Here is a 6,083-nt window from a genome sequence, read left to right as displayed (position 1 = left end):
TTAATCAGCAAAGGAATTAATCACATTTCAATAATGTGTTGTAAGCTTCAAAGTGAACAGCCTACTTGCAGAATGTAGTGGTTAGCTTTGATTCACTGTTTCTCGTACTGCCCGCAGATAAAGCAGAGTAAGTCCAGATTCGGCATGTTCCAGCCATTCTGTATTACAAAATAAGGGTTCCAGCAGTGTTCCAGGAAAGCTTCATCTCCCTTGACCGTCCACAGTGGTCCGCTTGGGCAATAGTTAGGATGAAATGCAACTCGGCTTTTTCAGTATCAGCATTAAATGAACGCCTCGGAGCTGAGGGGTTGGAAGGTAACCACCGAAGCAGGGGGAAGTGGCGGTGCCCCCATTCCCGCAGCCAGGCACGGCCCGCTGCTGTGCTGTCGGTCTGTTTCTGTGGAGGGTCCGTGTTCGTTGCCACACCTCAGGTCGAGTGCCCAGGTTCCCATCTATCAGGGCTTACGGAGCCTATCCCAAACCAAGCAAGCCGTCCCATGGGGGCCCGTGCCCTGGCCCGGTGGCACTTCCGAGCCCTCGTACATAAGCCGCTCGCGGCTGCCGGGGGTGAGGGAGGTTCGGCCGGTGGCGCGGAGTGCTCTCCCGCTACCTACCCCGTCGCCATGGCGGCGAGCGGGGGCCGCGGGCCGCTTCCGCCCGTCGCCGGATGTCGCCCCGGGGGCTCCTCACCAGAGAGGCGCGTCGCGTCGCTGCTCCTCCCGCCACCACCCTCCTCCTTCTCCTTCCCCCCCCCCGCTGCCTGCAGCCCTTCCCCTTCCCGCCCGCCGCCCCGGCTGTGGCTGACAGGTGAGTGCGGGCGGCCTCGGCGCCCCCCTTTCCCCGCTCCCCTTTCCCCGCTCCCCTTTCCCCGCTCCCCTCAGCGGGGCGCAGACCCTCCGCCATCTTCCCGCCCAGCCAGGCCCCCCGCCGCCGCGGACAGTGGATCCCCAGCGGGGCTGCGGGCGCGGCCTGGCGCGGGAGGGCCGGGGGGGGGGGAAAGGGAGGGGTCGGGCTGCAGAGCTGGGCGGGACGCCCGGGAAGGGGTCTCGGGGGAAGCGGGGCAGCGGTGTGACCTGTGCAGTGCCGCCGCCTCGCCAGGCCTGTGCCGTCAAGCGGGGCTCCTGCCTTGGCACCCTCTCCCAGCCCGTCCTATTCCGGTTTATTTCGCATGAAATGACCTGCGGGTTCTCTCTTAGAACCCTAAATAACCGAAAATTAGCCCTTCTTACTGTTTTCCTGTCTTGTGTGTTTTTCTTTATTTGCTTGGGGTGTTTTTTAACCACTTCCAGCCCGAGGCTGTAGGGGTGGTTGCAGGTCTGCAGATAGTGAAATGAAACCAAGGGCTCCTGTTGAGGAGACTCTGGTCCCTAACTTTGTGTCCTACCGCAAATCCTAAGGGCAAGCCAAGTGTAGTGGTACCTCATTGGCTTACACTAGTGCGTAACTAATGTGAGTTCAGATTCTCTGACATCCGTACAAATGGAGTAAAAGTGAAACACCCATGTTCCTTGAAGTAGGGTACAACTGCCTGACAACATGAAGTTTGTGCTGGGACAGGGTAGATATGGCCTCCAGCAGCAGGAGCATGGCTCAGAACGCTCCAAGATGGGTAAAAGTTAAGTCTGTAAAAAGCCATTTGCAGTATTTAACTTCCTGAGCTAAAAATTGTGAAAACAAATCTGAAGGAGAGAATTAATGTCTGCTCTTTCAGAGATTGAGTGGATGTCAGGTTCCATTTGCAGAATAAAATTAAATAAGTAGATTGTGCTTATGCAAAACAAGGAAAACTTTTTCAAGTTACGACTTGAACCGTTGTTCAGGGACACCTTGGTGTTTGCAAGGAAAGAGAAATTTCTGTATGTCTTTATCCTTCTTGTTACATCTTTCAGCTTGTGAAAGTTTGTTTTGTTATGGTGTTTTAAAGTGTGCCTTCTATAACAGTATTTCATGGAAGATGTACGTAAAGAACTGGTGGAGCAGCTTCTTTGAAGTGATTCAGTGTCATTGAGTACACCTTGAAATTATACAAATGTCTGTTGTTCAGGCACCCATTTTGCAACGTAACAGCAGTATCGTTCTCCTTAAGCAAATTTCTCAAACTGTTTTCCAACCAAGCCTGCTGCTGGCATTTCTTGTGTGATGTTTTTGAAAGGGAGCTGGTAACCTCAATCCTCAAGTATGTTTTGTAATGCGTGGTTTACATTAGATAGGATCTTGTGTGTGTGTGTGCGTGTGTCAACCCTGACCTGTCTTGTTGTAATAACTTTAAATGTAGCTTTGTGTGTTGTGGACTTGGGCAGTTATTTTAAGAGAAGGTGCCTGAACCCAACATAAGAATTTAAGGCAGAGAACACAGTAATGTTTTTTTGTGTGTGTGTTTTGTTGTATGTTTCTTTAATGCCTGTAGTTTATGTGTACATTTGTCCCTAAACTAGGCTGATCATGTTAAATCTAATTCTAAGATAAGACTGTCTCTCTAATGTAGACATGCTATTCCACTGCCTTTTAAATTTAGGACTTGTTTAAAGGATGCAGTCTCTTGTATGGACTGAAATGCTTGAGGGTGTTGGTATAGTCATAGGAGAAACATTGTGAGTGTGCTGATAGTGCCTTAAAAGAGCTTACTCCTACAAAAATCCAGAAATTGCAAGCCAGAACTAGTATATGTCAAGTAAGGAGAAGTTAAGTGGTATTGCATTTTATACGTTTGAAATGAGACTTTATGTCATGGCATTCTTGGGGCTAAGACTAGCAGCTTGTGTTGTAAGGCCGGGTGAGGGGCTTGTTCCAGAGACCAGATCTTCAAACCTCTGGGGGGAGAGTTTATTAGTACCCTGTTCATGACCCCGGAGGAATGGACAGGAATCGTGATGGTGTCTTTAGACGCTGGGGTGATTTGTTATTTTCTCATCCTCGAGTAATATATACTGACTATTTTGAGACTGTCTTGGTGTTTGAAAATGGTAGGACTTGGTGCTTGCATTGCTATTACATGTGCTGTTGAAAGATTTGGTGGTTCTCTGTAGTAGGCCACATGAGGAAAAGCTTCAAGAATGTGCTGTATTTATTTGGTGCTTCAGAAAACCTTGCTGAATGTGTTATAGTTAGTGTCAAAGTTACTTGCTTTTGTTGATGTCTTTAACAGTAAAATATTCTAATTTATTAGCAATTAATATATTCCCAGCAATGATATTAGAGGTCACTCTGCTTGCATAAAAGCATTATAAAAGTTTATCTAGTACATCGGTAATAACTACCTAAATAATGCCTGTTTAGAGAGTAGCACAGTAAGATTCTAGCCTCTGAATGTGGTGCAGTGCTTCCTGAAACAAATACCTGGTTAAACCGCCTTTGCTCTTCAACTTCCTTAGGATTCCTCACCCTCAGGTCCTGCATTTGCATACCTGTGCATGCATGCAGACAATTCCTAGGCTATTAAGGATTTGCTAGTACAGGAATGGGAGGTAAAATACCTATGAAACAGCTAAGGAAATAGAGTAGCCTTCAAACATGTTTTAGAATTTAACCAGGTGTAAGTAATTTAGCAGGACCTGATGCTATCCACTGAACTCTCTAATAAGTTAACTAATCAACACCTATTAATAAAACAAGGTACGGTATATACTCGTAGTATGTATCTGTCATAACTAACTAGTGTTAAATGTAAGCTTATACTGTACCCTGTACCATTTATGCTACTTGAAACAGTGAGCACAGTTAAATAATCCAAGTTTGATAATTATTGTTGTTTAATATTAGTTGAAATAAGTCAGTATGGTTGAGAGCATCATTTCTTGCCTTAGCAGACTGTTTTGTAGTCTAGGTCTGCACAGCTTTTTGTATCATTGCAGAATTTGCTGACATAGTTGAACTAGCAAGATCAAAGCTTGCTAGCAGCAAAACTGGGCTGGCTTATGCCTGGGTGTTGGTGTTAGAAGCTTGCTCAGAGTAGATCCTTACTAATGTGTTAAAGCTTTTATCATTGATTTCCAGCTGTATAACATACTTAAAATTCATTAGTGCAGCTTCTTTACTATGCTTTCTGTCAGGGGTAAGTTGTTGCCTTTTCAGTAGTGGATGCTTTCCCCTTTTATATTTTGAGGAACATCCAGTTCTGTTTGAAAGAATGCTGTGCTAAATTTAGAAAAAAAATCAATGTTGTAATGCTCAAGTGATTTCATAAGGTTGGAGAACCCTTATCAGTGGTTCTAGTGTCTTCTGTGATGATCTGGAATGTCTTTGTTTCCTAAATATTTATCTTTAGCAAAACAACTAGTCTTACAAAGAAGTTGGTTTGGCCTGATCTTTCTCAGGTGCTGTATTCTTACAGCTTGCATTGAATTAACGGTACTTGAATGTACAGCATCCTTGAAGCAAATTGTTCACCAAAGACCTCAAAATAGAAGTTTTACTCCTTTAAGTCTGATTTCTTTGCATATGAATGAAGATTGTAGTGGTATATATTGATACTTAAATTCCTTTAACTCATGAGTAATGCTGTCAAACTGAGTTACATGTAATTAAGAACTTAATAGCTGTAATCATTCTCCTTTCTTTCCACTTTCCCTCCCTGCTTTGTGAAAAAAGAGCAAATCTCATGTTAACTGGCATCTTTTTATTGTAAGGTTTTAATGTTGCACAGGACAATAATTACTATTGTAAAAAGCGTTTATTTTTTATGTAGTATGCACTGAAATTTTGCTTGAAACACCTGAGACTTAGAGATTTAAGAATTGTTTCTGTGTTGTAGGTGGGTTTTATGCTTTCTTTTTTTTGTCACAGTCATTTAAATAGTAAGTATTACTATTGCTAAACTCTGAACACAATGGAATAGGGAGAGCTTGGGTAAGAGATGTTGCTGAAACTTGCTGGTGCTTTCCCTTTACAGACTTGTGTGTTATCTTGACTGAACAAAAAAGGAAATGCAATACTGTCGACATTCTGTGCTCTGACACTTCTTAAAACAGATTTTCTCCCTGGCTTCAGCAGAATGCATACCCCAGAAATACTTTCCTTCAGCAGTTTACTTGTTCCATATTCAAGCATAGAAGAAGTAGGCAAGTAGAATTAGTTGACTGCTGCACTGGATTTTTAAGTCTAGTAAGATATGTGTGTGTGCACTTTTGGTGCCATTTCTCTGTTGTAGCTGGACAGAACAGTACTCGGTTACACATCTGCTCTTCACTGTTATTCTGTTGAAATATTTCCTGTGACTGAATACATAGTAACATCTGCTACAGAAAGGTAGGTGGCAGAACTTTAATGTGCTGTAACATATGCTGTGAGATTAATTAAACAGCATAACCAAAATACTGAAGTATCTTTGTATTCAGAAAGTAGTAGTCACCTGTGGTCTAGATATTTTCTAGGGCATATTTTTTTCCCCTACTTCTGCTGATTAATTTTTTCAGAAATTTGTTCTCTTGAGGCTTTGACAAATCATTGCATGAAAAACACTATGCAAACGTCTTGTTTTCAAGAGCAATTGAGCCAAAAAAATCAGTATGTCTCATAAGCACACTTTTTAATAATACAGTACTTGTGAACTGCCACCCTTAATGAATATAGCTTAGTAATACGAGACTCTGCCCCTTTTTCTGATTGCTTTTTTTTCCCTTAGTACTTCAGCCTTTTTTACTCTTGATTGCTACTTTTTAGCTTTTGTGAACTTGGTTGTACTTCGTTGAGGAAACCAGACTCCCATACTTACTGGTGATTTTTCATTTGACTTACAGTATTACTAAGTAGAAGGAAAGTGAATTTAACTTTTCAGAACCCATTTGTAACACTCAAAAGTTATGATTACCTACATCTGACTAACAATATATAGTGGGTCATTTTGAAGCCTTTTTTTTATTTGTTTGGCTGGGATTTGATGCTTAGTCTTGACTTGTGTTGATGTTTTCCCTCATCCCCCTTTCCTGTCATCTGGTGTGTTCTAACTACAGAAGTTTCAAAAATGTGAAAGACTTTGGTTTGTATGCTACTGACTGTTTCACTAATCAATATTTAATATGGTTTTCATAGGATATGTAACATGACACTGATATACTGGACAGGTAATTTTCATTGTTTGAAAACCT

The 6,083-nt window shown here is 42.6% G+C and overlaps 1 protein-coding gene across 3 annotated transcripts in view; it reads left to right on the top strand.

The window, feature by feature from the left end:
• Positions 1–705: 705 nt before the first annotated feature.
• WDR37 (WD repeat domain 37) overlaps positions 706–6,083 on the top strand; it is a 42,078-nt gene continuing 36,700 nt past the window's right edge. Inside the window, exons 1-2 of one of the 3 annotated variants that reach the window (XM_057416448.1) lie at positions 730–807; positions 6,028–6,059. The gene's annotated coding sequence lies outside the window, so the exon portion shown is untranslated. Of the gene's footprint in view, positions 808–5,902; positions 6,060–6,083 lie in introns of those variants that run through there. The other 2 variants (XM_057416449.1, XM_057416447.1) reach the window with 2 other exon arrangements.

This window comes from Pezoporus wallicus, unplaced genomic scaffold, assembly GCF_028554395.1.
Source record: "Pezoporus wallicus isolate ANWC-B61680 ecotype Strahan unplaced genomic scaffold, APGP_CSIRO_Pwel_v1 contig_3847, whole genome shotgun sequence".
Lineage (NCBI taxonomy): Eukaryota > Metazoa > Chordata > Aves > Psittaciformes > Psittacidae > Pezoporus > Pezoporus wallicus.
The sequence above is the reverse complement of the archived record's forward strand: the minus strand, read 5'-3'. Positions and strand labels throughout refer to the sequence as shown.